This window comes from Camelus bactrianus, chromosome 3 (genome assembly GCF_048773025.1).
Source record: "Camelus bactrianus isolate YW-2024 breed Bactrian camel chromosome 3, ASM4877302v1, whole genome shotgun sequence".
In the NCBI taxonomy this organism is placed as follows: domain Eukaryota; kingdom Metazoa; phylum Chordata; class Mammalia; order Artiodactyla; family Camelidae; genus Camelus; species Camelus bactrianus.
The window spans coordinates 24,573,862-24,592,498 of record NC_133541.1 but is presented as its reverse complement, the minus strand read 5'-3'; the positions used below and the strand labels follow the sequence as shown (position 1 = coordinate 24,592,498).

At 38.3% G+C, this 18,637-nt stretch overlaps 1 protein-coding gene across 2 annotated transcripts in view; it reads right to left on the bottom strand.

The window, feature by feature from the left end:
- The window catches only part of NPR3 (natriuretic peptide receptor 3), a 67,453-nt gene that overhangs the window by 26,764 nt on the left and 22,052 nt on the right, over positions 1-18,637 (bottom strand). The gene's annotated exons all lie outside the window — the stretch shown is intronic.

The following is an 18,637-nucleotide window of genomic DNA, read 5'->3' as shown; positions in this document are numbered from 1 at the left end:
TCTCTGTAACATATCATCCACAACATCCAGTCTAAAATTTAAAAATTACTAGATATGCAAGGGCAGGGAGGTGATCTATAGTCAAGAGAAAAAGAAACGGTGAATACAAAGTGGTCCTGAGATGATCCATATGTTGCAATTAGCAGATAAGAACTTTAAAGCAGCTAATGTAAATATGTTCAACGACTAAAGAGAAAGACGGCCAAAAGGAGTGACCAAATGGGGAATCTCAGCAGAAAAATGGAAGCTACAAAAAAGACCAGGTGGATATGCTAGAACTGATAAATACAATATTGAAAAAAGAAATATTCACTGGAGAGGCTTAAAAGCAAATTAAGTCTGTGATCTCAAAGATTTATCAATAGTAAATATCCCAATCTAAATACAAAATCAATATACAATTTGATATTTCTATATATACTACCAAAATCATTTGAAAGATCAACTTTTTATTCTGCTTACAACAGTATCAGAAGACATAAAATTGTTTGCCATAAATTTAATCAAATATATGCAGGACTGCCACACAGAAAACTACAAAAGTTACCAAGAAAGAATAAAGAAGACTTAGTTATATGGAGAGGTGTATCATGTTCCTGGGTTGGAAGACTCAGTATATTTAAGATGTCAGTTTTTCCCCAAATTGGTCTACAGTTCAGTACAATCCAAATCAAAAATCCCAGGAAGTTTTTTGTAGAAATTGACAACTTGATTCTAAAATTTATATTGAAAAAAGAAAGAACTAGAATAGGCAAAACATAAAGAAGAGGCAAAACTAGAATGGAGAAGAATAAATCAGAGGACTCACATGACCAGACTTCATCTTACTGTAAAGCTATAATGTTCAAGATGGTATGAAATTGGTATAAGGATAGACAAACAGATAGTGAAACAGAAAAAAAAAGAAGCCCAAAAACCACACTTAAAACAGTCATCTGAGTTGGCCAAGGCACTGGAGCAATTCAATGGGGGAAAAAAGTCTTTTTCAACATATGGTAATAAGACAAATTGATTTAAAAAAAACAAGTAAAAGCTAAAACTTGATTTCTACCTCTCAGCTTACACAAAAATTCATTTGAGATGGATGACAAATCTAAACATGAAAGCTAAAACTATGTAGTTCTGAAAGAAAACAGGAGAATATCTTTGTGTCTTTGGGGTTGGCAAATTTTTCTTAAAGAGAATATTAAAAAGCACTAAACATGTTTTTAAAAAGACTTCAATATAAAAATCTCTTTTTATCAAAAAGCACCATTAAAAATATGAAAAGGACTGAAATGAAATATTCATTATACATATAGTTGACTTATATCCAGAACATTAAGGTGAAGTAGGGTAGAGCCCAGTGGTAGAGTGCCTGCTGAGTATGTATGAAGCCCTGGGTTCAATCCCCAGTACCTGCATTAAAAATAATAATAATTTAAAAATAAATAAACCTAATTACTTCCCCTCAAAACAAAAACAAACAGAATATTTAAAAGAACTCTTTAAATCAATGACAAAAAGAGATAATAATCCAAGTTTTAAATAGGCAAAATACTTCAGCAGACAGATCACAAAAGTGAATGAGCCAACCAGCATATGGAAAAAGGCTCAGAAATAACTAGTCACCAAGAGAATACAGTTTAAAACCACAATGAGATACCATTTTACACACATCAGAATAGCTAAAATTAAAAATCTGACAACACCAAATGTAGATAAGATTGTAAAATAACTAACTCTCATGCATTGCTAGTGGGAATGTAAAACAATATCATTGTGGCATTTTCTTATAAAGTTAAACAGACATCTATACTGTGACCCAGTAATTCCATTCCTAGGTATTCATGCAATAGAAATGAAAACATATGTGCACACAAAGACTTATAAGCTCTTTACAGCTTTAGTCATGATAGTCCCAAACTGGGAAAAAAAAAAAAAAGTCTATCAATAGGAGAACAAATAAATTGTGGTGTATTTATGCAATAGAATATTACTCAGCAATGTAAAAAAAATAGAATGAATATTAATACATGCAACATCATATAAAATCTCAAAAGCAGTATATGGAGTGAAAGAAACCAGACACAAGAGTATATATGGCATGATTCCACCCATATAGTGTGTACTATATGGATTCAAGAATGGGCAAAACAAATGTATGGTAATAGAAATAAGAGTGGTTACACCAAAAACAATAAAATATATAGGAGTAAATTTAACCAAAGAGGTAAAAGATCTGTATACTGAAAACTATAAGACATTGATGAAAAAAAATTGAAGACACAAGTAAAAGGAAAAAATATTGCATATTCTTGGATTAGAAGAATTAATATTGTTAAAATACCCATACTACCCAAGGGGACCTATAGATTCAATGCAATCCCTATACATTTCCAATGACATTGTTCACAGAAATAGAACAATTCAAAAATTTGTGCAGAACCACAGAAGACCCCTATAGAGCCAAAGCAATCTTAAGGAAGAACAAAGTTGGAAGCATCACACTTCCTGGTTTCAAACTATACTACAAAGCTATAGTAATCAAAACAGTATGATACAGTCATTAAAAATAGACACATAGACCAACAGACAGAATCAGATGCCCAAAAATAAACCCACACATATACAATCAACTAATCTTAGACAAGGGAGCCAAAAATACACAATGGAGAAAGGATAGTCTCTTCAATAAATGATGTTAGGAAAACTAGATATCCACACAGAAAAGAATGAAATTGGAGCCCTATCTCATCTCACTCACAAAAATTAGCTCAAAATGAATTAAAGATTTAAATGTAAGACCTGAAACCATAAAACTACTAGAAAACATAGGGGAAAGCTCTTTGATATTGGTCTTGGCTGTGATTGTTTAGATATGACACTGAAAGCACAAGCAACAAAAGCAAAAATAAACAAGTGGGACTCTATCAAACTAAAAAGCTGCTGCACAGCAAAGGAGCCATCAAGAAAATGAAAAGGCAACCTATGAAGTAGTAAAAGACATTTGTGAATTTTATATCTGATAAGGAGTTAATATCCAAAACACATAAGAAACTCATATAACTCAATAGCAAAAACACAATCCGATTAACCAAATGAGCAAAGAACCCAAGTAGACATTTTTCCAAAGAGAACATATGGATGGCCAACAGGTACATGTAAAGGTGCTCAACGTTATTAATCATCAGGGAAATGAAATCAAAACTGCAAGGAGATGTCACTTCACACCTGTTAGGATGGTATTATCAAAAAAGAGAGAGAAAGATAAGTGTTGGTGAGGATATGGAGAAAAAAGGAAAACTGTGTACTGTTGGTGGCAATGTAAACTGATACAGCCTCTACTGGAAACAGTATGGAGCTTCTTCAAAAAAATTAAAAATAGAACTACCATGTGACCCAGCTATCCAGCTTCTGGGTACATATCTTAAAGAACTGAAGTCAGCACCTAGAAGAGATAACTGCACTCTATGTTCATTGCAGCATTATTCACAATAGCCACGATATGGAAACAACCTATATCCACTGACAGACAAATTGTGATTTGTGATTAAAGAAATTGTGAGACAGAGAGATGGAGAGATAGATAGACAGATGATAGATAGATAGATGACAGAGAGAGAGAGAATTCAGCCATAAAAATATGGAAATCCTGCATTTGCAACAACATGGATCAATCTGGAAGGTGTTATGCTAAGTAAAATAAACCATACAGAGAAAAACAAATACTGTGTGATCTCACTTGTGTGGAATTTTAAGAAAGTCAAATTCATAGAAAAAGAAAGTTGAATGGTGGTTGTCAAGGATTGGAGATTGGGAGAAATGGGGAGATGTCGGTAAAAGGGTAAAACTTTCAGCCATAGGGTAAATAAGTTCTGGAGATCTAATGCACAGCATGGTGACTGCTGTTAACAGGACTATACTGTATACATGTAATGTACTAAGAGAGTAAATCTTAAAATGTTCTCACCATCAAAAGATAAAAATAAGAAAGGTAACTATATGAGGTTATGGGTATGTTAACTAACTTTATTGTGGTAATCATTTCACAATATATACATATATCAAATAATTATGTTGTACACCTTAAATTTATGCAATTTCATTTGTCAATTATACCTCAGTAAAGATTTGAGGGGAAGAAGAGTGGTTGCTTATGGGGGTGGAAATTGACTGGAAAGGGACATGAGGGAACTGTGTGTGGGGTCATGCAAATCTCCTATATCTTAACATGATGCATTATTTTAACCTCTCAGGTATCCTTAACAGCCTGAAAGAATTATAGAATCACAAAAGTTTACACCTCGAAGGGAATTTAGATCTCCTAGAGTCCACCCAGCATGTTGTGAAAATGAGAAACTGAAGCTCATAACAGTTACCAGATTCACTCAGTGTTGCTCCAGTGGTAAGAACAGAGCTATGACTGGAACTCAAGTCTCCCGACTCCAAATCAGTACCTCCATCATCAGTGTTGACTTGTTTCTCAAGCAAGGCACCTCGCTAAAGACCAAACTCACACCTAAGGCTGGAGCACCAATGTGAGTTCTCTAACATGTGTAAGATTCCCAAGAAGTTCTCTGCGTATCAGGAGGGAGGAAAAAAAGAATGAAGAAGTTTGCCCTAGCAAACAGATCTTCAATGAACTGTCAGGAAAGCAGAATCAAAGAAGAAAAAAGAAGTGATTTTGGGTACCAGATTGTTAAACTTATCTCCAAGGTTGTTTAAAAAAAAAAAAAAGTTAATTGACAAAAAGGCTTAATCTGTTTAAGCCCACTGCTCGTAAGTCAATTCATCATTATTTAAAGACCTACTGCATTTTTTAAGAGCTGAGGTACAGAACTTCAAGGAGAAAAAATCCTAATCAGAGGCTTTGTTCTCAAAGAACTAAAATGTCAAAAATCCTACGTCAAACATCACTGTCATCTGATGCAAGGAGCCTCCCTCACTCCCAGAGCATAAATGAATGTGTTAAAGAGGTTGGCAGTCAGCTCGCGTTCTTCCTCTCCACCCACATTACTGCATTCGTACTGAACTATTTCAGTGTCCCTGTGTGTGATCCATTCATTTAACATTGTAGCCTCTTGGTTCCCTGGCTGACATATTTGTTGAATTTCATCAATTCACTCTCATGCACATATCCTAGTCCAAAGCTTCGCAGACTTTAATGTGCATACAGTTCATCTGGGAATCTTGTTCAAATGCAGATTCTGACTCAGTAGGCCAGAGGGATGGGGCACTAAGACTCCTCATTTCTTCCATCTCCCAGGTGATGCTGATGCCACTGGTCCACAGCCCGCCCTTTGAGTAGCAAGACCTTGGATCTTACCATACCCTGGAACTCCAACATTTTCAAAATCCTTGAGAAACTCTTTTTGACTACAATCTCTTACTTTTTCCTTCCTCTTTGTGCAGAACAAGTTCTTTGAACTCAAGCTCCCATCCTCCTTAATACTCACAAGATGCTTGGTCCAGCAGAGCACAGAACAGAGCAGTTCTGAATGAAAGGGTGAGGCAGGTAGACACAGTGTTATTCAGGCAGAGGTGCTGGGGGAAATTGGAACTGGGGGCCTGCCACTCAGAGAGAGCTTTGGAGTTGGAGATAGAAATGTAGGTGTTACCCACATAGAGATGAACATCCTACCCAGAAGAGTGGATGTGCTGCCCAGAAAGTGTTTAGAGAAAAAGGGGCCAAGGGATGAACTTGGGAAACACTAATATTTGTGAAGCAAGTGGAAAAGAGGAGTCATGAAAGGAGACCAGGAACGGCTGCAATGTACACAGAGAACTTAGAGACGGTGGTGTCTTGGCAGCCAAGGGAAGAGCAAATTTCAAAAAAGAGAGAGACCTTTCCAAACTCCTCCACTAAAAATCCCCCCATTCAAGCCTGGTTATTTTGCTCACTCTTCCCTAAATGTGTCTAATGCATTCCTCCTTCTAGGCTGGGATTCCCTATACCAGTCTCTCTGAGGAGGCTCTTCAGTACCCATCTCTTCTTACCCATCCTTCGAGAGCCACCCACACAGGTGCTGAATTGTCCTCCCAGGACACCATGCCTTGCCCAGAGGAGGGGCTCGGTGAGTGTGCAATGGTACATGTTCAATCAACAGCTGTCCACAGGCTTAACCACATGCATGGTGATGCACGGGGTCAAGCGATCAACAAAAACTCACATGCATCAAGAGGGTGTATGAGCTGTATCTGAAATCTCTTCTACTCGAGAAATTCTTGCACATATGGTTACCATAAATATAGGTCACTTCTGAGTACCAAAAAGAGAAATGGCCCCAAATTGAAATGAATGTAATTTGTAGGTCAACAATGAGCAAATTAGGAGACTATTTACTAATAAATTGTCTCTTTAAGATCTTTAAGATGGAATAAAATCACAGGTGTCCAACTTCAGTGATTTAGTACTTATTCCACCTAAAGATAACTGGGTAAAGGAAATAAAAAATACAGGTCTCCAAATTTAGGCCAATTGTTAAATTGTTTATTTACACACACACACACACACACACACACACACACACACACACACACACACACACACACATAAATTCTCTGCTCGCCTCCTTCCTACCACCAAATCACAGCCTGTTAGAGCACGATTTTTAGAACTTTACAGAATGAAGCAAGTTCATTCCGGGGTGGGGAGGTGGGGATCAGGTGATGAAGACTAATCCAAAGTAATTTCCTACAGCTTGAGCCACTGTCAAATGTCATAACCAGGAAGGGGGGTGAGTCTCCAGCAATATATTCTTCTAGGTCCTCTCTTTTAACAATTGGCTGGACCCCAGAAAGGATGTCATTTAAAACCGCTACTGCTCGCTACTCGCAGGGCCAGGGAGATTTTCGGCTCTCTGCTGCTGGGGCTGTTTTCTTTGGACACTATCACTCAAAGCGCTTAAGCTTCTAAAACCCCTTTGCAATCATTTTTCATAACTTCCAAGAGCAACTCGGTGTGGTTTTCTCCATTTCACAGATTAAAGTCTTTGGCACACAAGGTGGCATGCCCAGGGGTCATCGATTGTAGTTTTCATGCCCATCAATTGACATTTATTGAACCACTACCTTGGGCTCCTCCACCACATCCACCTACACGGACAGCATCATCAATGGCCAGGCCTTATGGACCAGAAATCTGCCCCAAGAGGTTAAAAACCTGCGGCTGCTGTCAGCATCAAACCCCAGAGTCCTCTGTCCATGTAGTGGCCAACGAAGCTGGCAGGGGCCTGCCAGCCGCCCTTCTTGCAAGCTGGAAGGCTGAACACATGGGCATCCCTTTCTGGTTCCTGTCAAATTATGTGAATTGCAGTCATTTTGCCTCTGCTCTCTTAGGAAAATGCAAAGCTTCATGGAAGGGAGTTCACGTTCTCAAAGGACCACACTGCTCTAGCCACAGGGTGGCCGGACTAAAGAAATGTTTCCTGAGCAGAGATCTCTTGTAGAAAAACTAAATTCTGGCATTTGAAAGACTCACTCATCTCCGCTTGACAACAAAATGTCACCTTTATTAGATTTATTTACTTTAAGCCTTCCTTTTCCAGGTTCCTCCTTGAAATGAAATATCTAATTTCAGTAAAGCTAATCTACTGAACCCCTGGTATCTTTGTGTAAAGGAGTTCTTCACCAAGTGGAGAAAGAGGATGCCAAGGTCCTGAGGCTCCCGGAGCACAGAGGCGTTGGAAGGGAGGGGAAAGGCAGAAAGAAGAAATCTGAGCTGTCCTTCTCTACAGTTTTGTCCCCTGCTCCTCACTTACACTAAGGGCATCATTGTTACAGCTGCTGTATGTTCCTTCTGCAAGCTGAACTGGTAATGTGCCTGCCCACCGGCCAAATCTGAAATGACCTGACTCCTCTAGAAAGAATGATGGTGCCTCCATTGTAAAGAGTTGGGCCAAATGCGTGAAATGCCCTTCTGCTCCATTCAGTGGCAACTCAGGAAGAAAAACAAAGTAAAACAGCTAGGCCTTTTGATTGTGAAATGTATTTCCACACCGCTTTGCTATTTCAGTCGTGCATATTTGAGTATATTGTCACTATTATTGCAAAATATCTTTCGAACTGAAATTACATCACTGAGCATAATGGAAAAAAAAACAAAACAAAAGACAGTGATTATCTTGTGAAAGGTCAAAATGACGTCTGTCGCCTGGAAAAATCATTTCTCATAGGTGCTGTGGCCCTTCCTTGAACATTTTCCGACTGCACCAGTTTGACAGCATTTTTGCAGTTAGTAAGTCCACACCTGCCAATATGTGCAAATAACAAGTAAATGGATACTTAATTACAATCAAATGAAAATACTTTAACCAGGAGATTCCCAAGGTTTTTGTTTGTTTGTTTGTTTTTTAATTTTCTAATATAGCACAACTAAAGCTATTTAAAAGTTACAGGAATAAAAAAATTTAAAGCACTTTTCCCTTTCATGGCAGAAAATAAAAGTGATGTATTTTTTTTTAGATTTCAGTACATCTACATTTAAATGTGTTTTGAAAGCCAACTGATATTTGTTTAGCTAGAGAAAAAAAAAAAGGATGGCTTTAATAAGCCATTCCTCTTGCAGTCTTTATTCCACTTGATTACATTTTCCTAATAAAACTAATCTTATTAATATGTTGGCATGTGAACTCATTATTTTTTCTGTTGTTAAAGTCCAACTTGTGGTTTGCTTTTATTCTTTCAAATACAATTAGCAAAGCCCTCCAGTGCCTGAAAGGGCCTTTTCATTTGGACAAATTATTCCCTGGCTGACTTAAAGAAAGGGGTGAGGACACGGTGGGGGGATGGTGTTGAGTGGGGGCCGGGGGTGGGGGCCGGGGGTGGGGGCGTGTCTCCTATTCTGATGCAGCCCTGGCAGACACAAAAGCCTGCCTGTACACACTCTCACCAGAAGTGGGGCCAACACTGCATGCTTCAGCTGTGTTTTTTCTCTTGCACTGGTTTTACTGAAGAGCTAACTGAAAATTTCCAGGAAGCATATACAGTTCTAATTAAATGATATTATATAAGACAAGAAGAGGTGAAGTGCCCGGCCAAGATTTCATGGATGATCTGTTAACTTCTCAACTGATGTCACCTCCCACATTGCATCTGTGCAAAACCAGTGTCAAAACACAAGCTGGGTTAGACACCTTTGCTGTGGGGCCTTCCCCCCACTGAAGGAAATGAGAGTGTTGTTTTTCAGCATATTGGACTTTCCAAAATGTCATGCCTGGCCTATCTAAACAATGATTTATTAAACCCTGTGTCTGTTGGAATACTCTGGCTAGATAAGCTGCAGTTTCCCGGGGCCCCCATTTTGTTTCTGGGTGTCAGAGGGAGACCTGGGAGGGACGGGATGCCCAGGACACACCCCGCCTCCCTAACAATACCGCTGCGCATCAGACGCTGCCACAATATTTGTTTAATTAGTTAAATTTTCAACTTTTAAATAAGGAGAGAAAACAAGCTATGGGTGGCCTGCTAACCTCAAATGAGCAAATATTCAAGGTTATAAAATCACCCCCTGCTCAGAATACCTAGTTAGAAATAAAAACAGAATTTAACCAAGTTCTACCCCAAGTCAAGAACAGAGGTTGCATTAAGAAGTATGAAACTGAACTTGAAAGCCAAAGTACCAAGGATGTAGCATTATTTCATTAAAAAATGGACTCTGCACATTCTCTGTAACTAAAACACCTTTCTTCAACAGCCATCTCTGAGATTAACTAGAGAAATACTTTTTTAAAAATGCTCCTGATCCACTCTTAGAAACTAGGCTCTAGTTTTATTTGCAAAACCACACTTGCAGCTGGATCCTTGCAAATGCAAATTGGACACAGAGCATTGCAATTACTTAATTTGTGTACACAAAGATGAGTTTTGCATATACAAACAGTTTCAGGCCAAAGAATGGAGACCAGCTTGGAGCCAAAGAAAAGTTGGCCCTTTGTATTTTAAAGTTGGAATAATGAAAATTTCCAAGGGATTTGTATGATACAATGTTACAAGCAGCAGAATACTTTATTGTAATAAAAGCCTTCTAAAACAGAGGTGGGTGGGTTGTGATGATTGTTACACTGTGATTTTTCAATATAGAGTAAATTCCGTACCCAGAGAGTGACAATGAATCACAACTTCTAAATTAAGACTAAAGTTAGAAAAACACTTTCAACATGTAATATTAGAAACCTGGGAATGGGAAAGCCCCTGAAGGTGACAGCCCCAGATCTCTGGTTTTATAAACAGAAGAAGCCCTAAGAAGTAAAAGGACCCAGTCAAGGGTTTTCTCAGCCCAAGTCCAGGGTCAGAAGCTCTGCCTTCTCTCCTGCAGCTCCTTTCCCAGAGGGCTTGCCTTCAGTTCTAGAATGATGTTATATCTGCAACACTGGAGATTACTAGGGAGTGGAGCCTATTCAGAGGAGACAGTCTCTGCTACCCAAGGTTGCACTGGAAGGTGATTGAGCCTCACACTGGAAATCTCTGTACAACTTTATGTCTTCAAACGGTTTTCAACTTTTTTCTGAAGTATTTGGTTTTATAATAAGAGAGTCCTAACAGATTCTAGAAAGGGTGTAAAATTGCCACCACTGTTGTGATAAATTACAAATAACCTGCCAGAACACAAACAAGTCCAATTATTTTTATGTAAATAAAAATATGTAAAGTCAACTTAGCTTTTTAAAAATCCACTTTAAAACCTAAACTTCTCCTTAAACTGGCAACAAGATTCCTAGACAATGTTTCTATATAGATTCCTTTTTCAAAGGAAACTGGTGTAAGAGCTATATTAGAGGATACCATTTAGCTCTACACAAGAAAGTAAAGTCTTTAGACACCAGTATGACAAGTCTGTAAAAGAACAACTCTTTTCTTAGTGAGTATGTATTATTGTTAATATATGTTGCTTCTGTACAATTGCTTTTGAAGAATCACAGAAGGCAAGTGTATCTGTGAGGGTAAGAAAGTCAGCATTGAGCTAATAAATCAAGAATTAAGTAGCCACTAGAAGGAAACTATAACCAAATAGGTATTTCTAAAAGAACAAGGGCATTCTGGACCAAAAGAAATACACTGACTCCTTCTCTCAAACACACCCTCTCTTTCCCACTTCCTTCTTTGCTTTGAATATAACAAGATTACCACCATCACCACCACCACCACCACTCTCAAAAATAAATAAAAATACAGCACCACCATCTCTCTATACTTGCATGGTACTAAGATGCAATAATCCAGAGAGACTTCTGGTAAATCACAGCCCTTTAAACACACATTCCCTGAAAAATCCCCACTAAAATGACAATGAAAATTTTAAGGTGTAAAATTACAGTTGAAAGAGTACAGGAAGAAAATGGGAGATGGGGAAATTCAACAAAATTCTGGAAGTTGGAAAGGGGTGAGTGACTCAACAGACCAAAGTATGCAAAGGAGCATGACAGGGACTCCAACAAGAAGCAAGCAAGTCCAGTTCCAGGGCTCTAGAATTGGAGGCACCAGTTACCTCTGGAGGTGAGGATGCAGGGGAGTTGAAAATAGTGGGATTCATTGAAAGGCTGTACAAGGAGCACTTAAACGTCAGATCCCCCACCCTCAACCCTCACGTGGAGAAGAAACTGCCCCTTCCATCCAGGCAGAAGACAGAAGACTTATTGTCTTAATACACTGACGCAAGAAGATCCGAACGGGAGGGTACAGGGCACAGCTGGAGATTGGGTGAAGCATAATACTGAAAATTGAGGTCTAAGTGAAAAGTCTGCAGTCCTAAAGGTGAGATTCCTCTTCTCTGGGCTCCCAGAATGTAGGGCAGCCTTATGACTCTTAAGAAGAAATTTGGAGAATTATTTACTGAAACTGACCAGCCTAAGAAACAACTCCACATAATCATATTTGAGATAACCTCTGAAAAAGCCAGCTTGACATCTTATTACCCTACAATAAAGTCCACTACTAGACAGGTTCCCATGCACACAGAGCTTCTGGAGAACTCTTTAATGGATCACCTTTAAATATAAACAGATAGATAAGGATTACCAACAGTTTAAGAAAAGCTTGTAATATGACAGAGAAAGAATTCAGAATTAACATTTTTAAATAGGAACTTGAAAGAAATAGACAACGCAGGAAGTAAAAAAAAAAAAAAACTTTAAAAAAAAACTCAACCAATGTGAAATATCAGCAATTATAAGAAGCACCTTTGTTTTATGCGCACTTAGAAAGAAAAAATTAAGACAGCCCACCAATTACAAAATGAATCTCAACTTTTGATGAGTTAAAATGAGAAAGAAGTATATTCCAGAACTGATGAAAGGGTATCCTCAGGAAAAGAAGATATTGCAATTAGGAAACAAAATCAGGGTGTTATTTTTTAAAAAGAGAGGCACTCAGAGAACAAGAAGAGCCCTTGTAAATGTAAAATACAATAGCAAAAATTAAAAATTGAATAGACAGTTGGAAGATAAAGTTGTGAAAATCACTCAGCAAATAAAAGAAAATGGCACAGTTCAAAAATAGAGAAAATTAGAGAATCAACTGAGAAGAGCTGACATCCAACTTTAAAATTTTCAGAAAGAGCAAACAAAGTGTTTAGCACAGATTTTAAAAGACTCACACCAAGACACATCATCATGAAATTTCAAAACACCAGTGAGCCAACTGTCTGCCTCTTTGATCTCCAGTTCATTCCCCTCCCTACTTCTGCTTTGCTCTATCTACTCCGTATCATTAGAGAATGATTCTTCCAGGCTGCATTTCCCTGACAGCTGACTCTTGGTTCATTCAGCCAACAAGAAGCACTGGTTGAAGAGCAAGAAAGAGGGAAAAGCCAGGATATTGCTCCTTCTCTCTCTTTGCCTTAGATAGCATCTCTGGCAGAGGCTAGGCTTCTTCCATGCTTCTAGCTCCCATGAGCCACCCTAACCCTTGAATACTGGTCAAACCATCTCTTCTCTGGTCCTTTTAGCTCTAGAGACAGTAATGGCTTTTTGCTGTTGCTAATCTCTGGCTTGCCTTACTCTTCTCTTTAGCATTTCAGCTTTTCCTTCACCTTAAAGTTAGTTTCTCCCAGTAAATTTCTTCTATTGAATTACCTGGTGTGGACTCCATTTCCCTTACTAGATCCTGACTGATACAACCAACAACATAGAGAAAACACTAAAGCATCTAGAGACAAAGGAAAAGAAAACAGCATGAAAAAAATAAATAATCCAAACAGTAACACCAAAAACTGCAACAACAAGAAAATTGTGATGACATCAAAATTTTAAGGGAGAATAATCATCAAACTAAAATTTTATACCCAGCTAAATAATCAATTAATATAACAGTAAAAGAAAATGCTTTTTGATATGCAAAATCTCAAAATATTTTCCACTCATACCCTCTTTGTCCTTCAAAACTAAGGTGAAAATCAACAAAGAATGAGATTTAATATCCAATAAAAAGAGGACCTGATCCAAGAGAGAACTGAAGGTTGATACTGAGAGAACTGAAGGTTGATACTGAGGGAACCAATTAATCTAAACTAGAGTAAGAAGATAAAGGGGAAAAAAAGAAACATCATTATTTAAAATGTTTGGCTATGGGAATGAGAATGAAATAGTGAGAGTTAAATGGAAGCAAATTTTAAAAAACAAGGAAATTACTAACTCCAGAAAAAAACAAAAAGCTACATAGGAAAGGAAATGTAATCCTAAAACACTACATGATTCTGTTGTGTATGTGTGTATGTATGTGTGTGTGTGTGTATGTGTGTGTGTGTGTGTGTGTATATATATATATATATATATATATAAAAAATAGTAAAAACTATGTTTTTTTAGCTTTTCTTCAAATTTTATTTTGCACCTATACCTTTAACTAAAAACTATGTCATAAAATATTGGAAGAATGGGAGGAAAAAGAAGTATTGCTAGAGAAAAAGTGTGTAAAGGAGCTAATTTTTTTCCATCTTAGGGAATCAAGAAATAATATCAAAAACATCAATATAAATAAGCCATTTTAGAAATATGGAGGGAAACAGCAGAAGCCAATAAAAGCATTAAGGACTATGCCCTCTAAAGAATGAGAGTCCAGAGCGGAGAAGGGCAGAATGGGAGACCCGTGTTTACCTTAACTCTTATGGAACTATGAATTTATTTATAATTCAGTGTGGGTCTTTTTTCATTGAATTCAATCTAGAAAATCATGTGTTATTTTGATTCAAACAACAACAACATCAGGAAAAGAGGGTGAGCTTGACCCAAGGGCAGAGCCAGCTGTTAAAGGGCCAGCCAGTGAATGGGTCTCAGAAGTGCCAAACACAATAGGAGAATGAGGCAAAGCCAACAGTGGGATTTACAGGACAGAGAAGTCAGAGCAGCTGCCAGAGGGGAAAAGATGTCTCCAACACTGGCTCAGTCTAAACTGAGAAGTAGCAGCTGTGACAAATTTAAGTCTACCTCTTAAAGACATAATGTGAAAACACCAGGAGTTGTGAAGACTGGACTGACTCCCTAGTCCAGAATGAAGGAATGAATAAATGAATCTCTCTTTCATCTCAGAAATAAGATTAATGGTTCTAGAATATAAGATGAAGAAATATCAGAGCATTTAGGTATTCATTTTCTTCCAAGGGAGTGGTTTTTCCAAGCTTGCACAATGTCATACCCTATCCATGTGAGTAAATTACAAACAAAGTTTGTACATTATTATAAAGGGTTAACGCACCCTAAGTCAAGAAACTTTGATCCACTTAAAGAGGTCGTGGAAATTTGCATAAATTTGGAAAGCGCCTTTGCTAAAGAACTAAGCGAGCCCACTCCACTGTGTTTGATTTCATTTCTCTAGAAACATGGATATTTTCACACCTGTGTCACATTTGGTCTGCTACAAGATAAACTGTCCAGACTTGTGTGAGTACCGTCAGTGCTTCAGAGTGTGTTATCCTGAAGAGAAAGATGTCTGACGTCCGTGCTGGCACAGGAATGCAGCGCCCGTGGGCTCCCAGAACTTGTGGCCATAGATATTTATAGACCTTCTTAGGTATTTTTAGGTGATGAAGATCTCGCCCAAGATGGGACCACATGGGACCGCATGGTCCAGGATAGAGCTCCCAGCCATGCTCCCTGGAGGATGCCATAAACGGCATCTGATGATTTAGGAAATGATGGTTTACACTACAGAAGAAAGCAGGCAAAATCGATAGCTGCAGATGAAGAGGAGACAGAGTCCCAGCCAGGCTTCATCAAGGGTGAGAAAGAGTAAAGAGAAACTGATATCTTGAAAGCGTCTTTGGGCAGGCAGGGTGCAGGGAGAGGAAGGAAGAGCTTCTGCCTATGCTGCCTGCCAGGCTCACTTGTAGGGCCTGAGACACTTAATCTTCAGGTCATGGGTTTGCCCTCATCTGGGGCACATTGTTATTAAAAAGGTCAGACTGATGTAGTGGAAAAAGAGAGTCACTGAACCAGGAGTCAGGGGATGCAACTAATCTCGGCTTGGCCACCGCACAGCGCATTCTAAAACCAAATACCAGGGCTCTAGACTTGGAACCACTCATGTGGCAGAGGCCAAACACCTCCATTAAGACACCCTTGAGTGAGAGCCACTGCACATGTGGGCGATCCAATAAATAGCTACCAGAGAAGCCTAGACAGGCACTTGGCAGACACTTGTCTGAGCCACGCTGGGAGCCCCAGTGACACTTGAGGGCCTCTCCAGGGGGCTTTACCTCTAACTTTATTTCTGATGACCCCTCAGATGGTCTTCAGAACTCCCACTGCAAAAAGCCATTACTGCCCCCCAATACCATCCCCCACTGAAACTGAACTCCTGGCTTTGTGTACCTGATAAGGTCTAGGCACAGGACTCAGTCACCACCCAACTCTGTTGCACTGACTGCAATATAGTGGTTACATTTGGAAAAGCCACCTCACCTCCCTGGGCCTCAGTTTTCACCACCGTACAGGAAGGGGGTTGGATTTGATGTCCTCTGGTTCAATAGTTACTAAATAACTAAAATAATTAAACATCATAATAAAAGCTTACTTTTATTGGCTGCTTCCTATGCGCCAAGCATACAGTACGAGGGATGCAAGAGTGAGCAGAAACAGACATGGTTCCTGCTCTCACAGAATTCACAGTCTGGTAGAGGAGGCCAGAGTTAACCTAAAAATCCCAGTGACTACAACCCGAGCAGCGTGCTAGGATGGAAAGGAACAGAGGGCATAAGATAGTCCAGAGTGTCAGGAAAAACCGTGCTGAGAAAATGGTATCTGAGTTACTATCTGAAGGATGAGCAGGAAGACCAGGGAGGACACTGACATGTGGGAGTATCACTGGTCACAGTGGTTACATTGGACTGGAATGTAAGAAACAAAAGGAAGAGAAATCATATCCCCCAACCCCTGAATATTTACTTAGTGCCTGATATTGCATTAAATACTATTTATATATACTTCTTGAGTTCTTTCAATGATTTTGTCAGTTAAAAACGATTACCCCCACTTTATAGGCACAGTTTTAAGGCACAGTTTTAAAAACATGCCCAAGAGAAAAACAGCAGGAGGCAGAGCCTGGTCTATGAAACCCCAAGCGTGCACATTTAACCACTATGCTATACTGTACAATACATTGGGCCCTATTAAAACCTGATGTGTCAAAATAGAATAGGTTTTCCATCCTGGAGCTAACTTTAAGAATCTGATGTCAGAATAGAATAGATTTCCACCAAATCTCCCTTTTCCACAACACTCACCGCAGCCACCCATCTCAGCACACTGATAAACCTCTGCAGTGGCACTCAAAAAACACAACTAAACACACATAACCATGAAAGATGGAATAAGTTATTATAATGAGCTCCAATTTCTACTTTACATTATCATTTTTATTTGTTTATAAAACTAATTTTAATGATCCCACCATCAGAGAGAAGCAGTATTGTAGTCTATGACTACAAATAATCTCTAAAGCAACAGTGTTTGGCTTGGAACATATTATGGATCTTCGTAGTAGGTGTACCTTCCAGGGAGGTTTTGCTTGGACTACCATTAAAATAAGATGTAATATTCTGAACACAGGATATCTGATGACCAAGGAGATTCATCTAGAAGTGCGTTGGAATGCCAACCTTTGCCCAATGAGTAGCATCATGTTGGACAACCTGCACTGAAATACCTGAACTTCAACAACCTCAGGAAGGAGATCAGACAAAATGACACCATTTTTGAGTTTTTAAACTGGAAAATTAATATGAACCTAGTAAAGTAAAATAACATACAGTGGCCTACAGAAAGAGAAAGAAAAATACCATATGATATCACTCATATGTGGAATCTAAAAAAAAGGAAAAAAGAAGACACTAACGAACTCATCTACAAAACAGAAATAGACTCACAGATGTAGTAAATAATCTTATGGTTACGAGGGGTAAGGGGGTGAAAAGCGATGAATTTGGGAGTTTGAGATTTGCAAATGTTAGCCACCATATATAAAAATAGATTTACAAAAACAAGTTTCTTCTGTATAGCACAGGGAACTATATTCAGTATCTTGTAGTAACCTTTAATGAAAAAGAATATGAAAACAAATATATGTATGTATATGCATGACTGAGACATTGTGATGTGTACCAGAAATTGACACAGAAATTTACATATTCTGTTTTCCTATCTCAGAATAAAATACAAACTCTAGAAAAAAAATATACAGTGGCCTATGCAAAAGACTTTGATTTTTCAATACTGACACAGGCCACCTCTGGCAGCACTCCTGAAGGAATCACAATGCCCTTTGTGTTCTTTCATATCCCTGAAGCAAAGGATTTGGATGACGATAATACTACCATAGGTTTTCATAAACTTGGTCTCTGCTACAAAAACCTGCTTCTTTCATGATTCAGAACACACTGGCCAATACGGGAGCCACTATTCACATATCACTACGAGTACTTGACCTGAATTAAGATATTCCGTAAGGGTAAAATACACACTTTTTCAAAGACTTCATACAAGAAAAAAATATACACTTTTATTCACAATTTTTACATTGATTAAATGTTAAAATAATATTTTTATATTTAAGTGAAATAAAATGTATTATTAAAATTAATTTCACCTAATTTTTAAACTTTTTTTTTCATGTGGCTACTAGAAAATTTTTAATTACATTTGTGGCTCACATTACATATTTACTAAACAGTGCTGATTAAGAAAGTCAAAACGTATTTTAAATGATGTCTGTATAATATATATATAGCATAATGGCATTTAAGACATTAATATATGTTCATAAGACTATCATTTGATAGCAAATTCTTATATAAAGATGTGTATGATCTTATAAAAACAATACGAAAGAGGCACCATTTATTGAGTTCCAACTTTTTGGCCAGATCATACTACAGACTTCAGTTAGATTGTCTGTAATCCTCCCAACAGGGAGGAGTAATCTGGATGAGGGAGACTGAGTAATTGGCCCCAGATCACACAGCTAGAAAGTGCTACCTCCAGCCTCTGAGTACAGTCTGTCTGAGGCTAATGTCCGAACTCTGTTGTACTTCAAGTAAAGAAATTGGGTGAGACCCTATTTGGAAGTGACCATCTCTTATGAAGTTGGTCATTATCTACCTTGGGCAAGGACTTTCAAGCCCTACATCTGTCATTAAAAAGATATTCCTTTTCTGTTTTGGATAAAG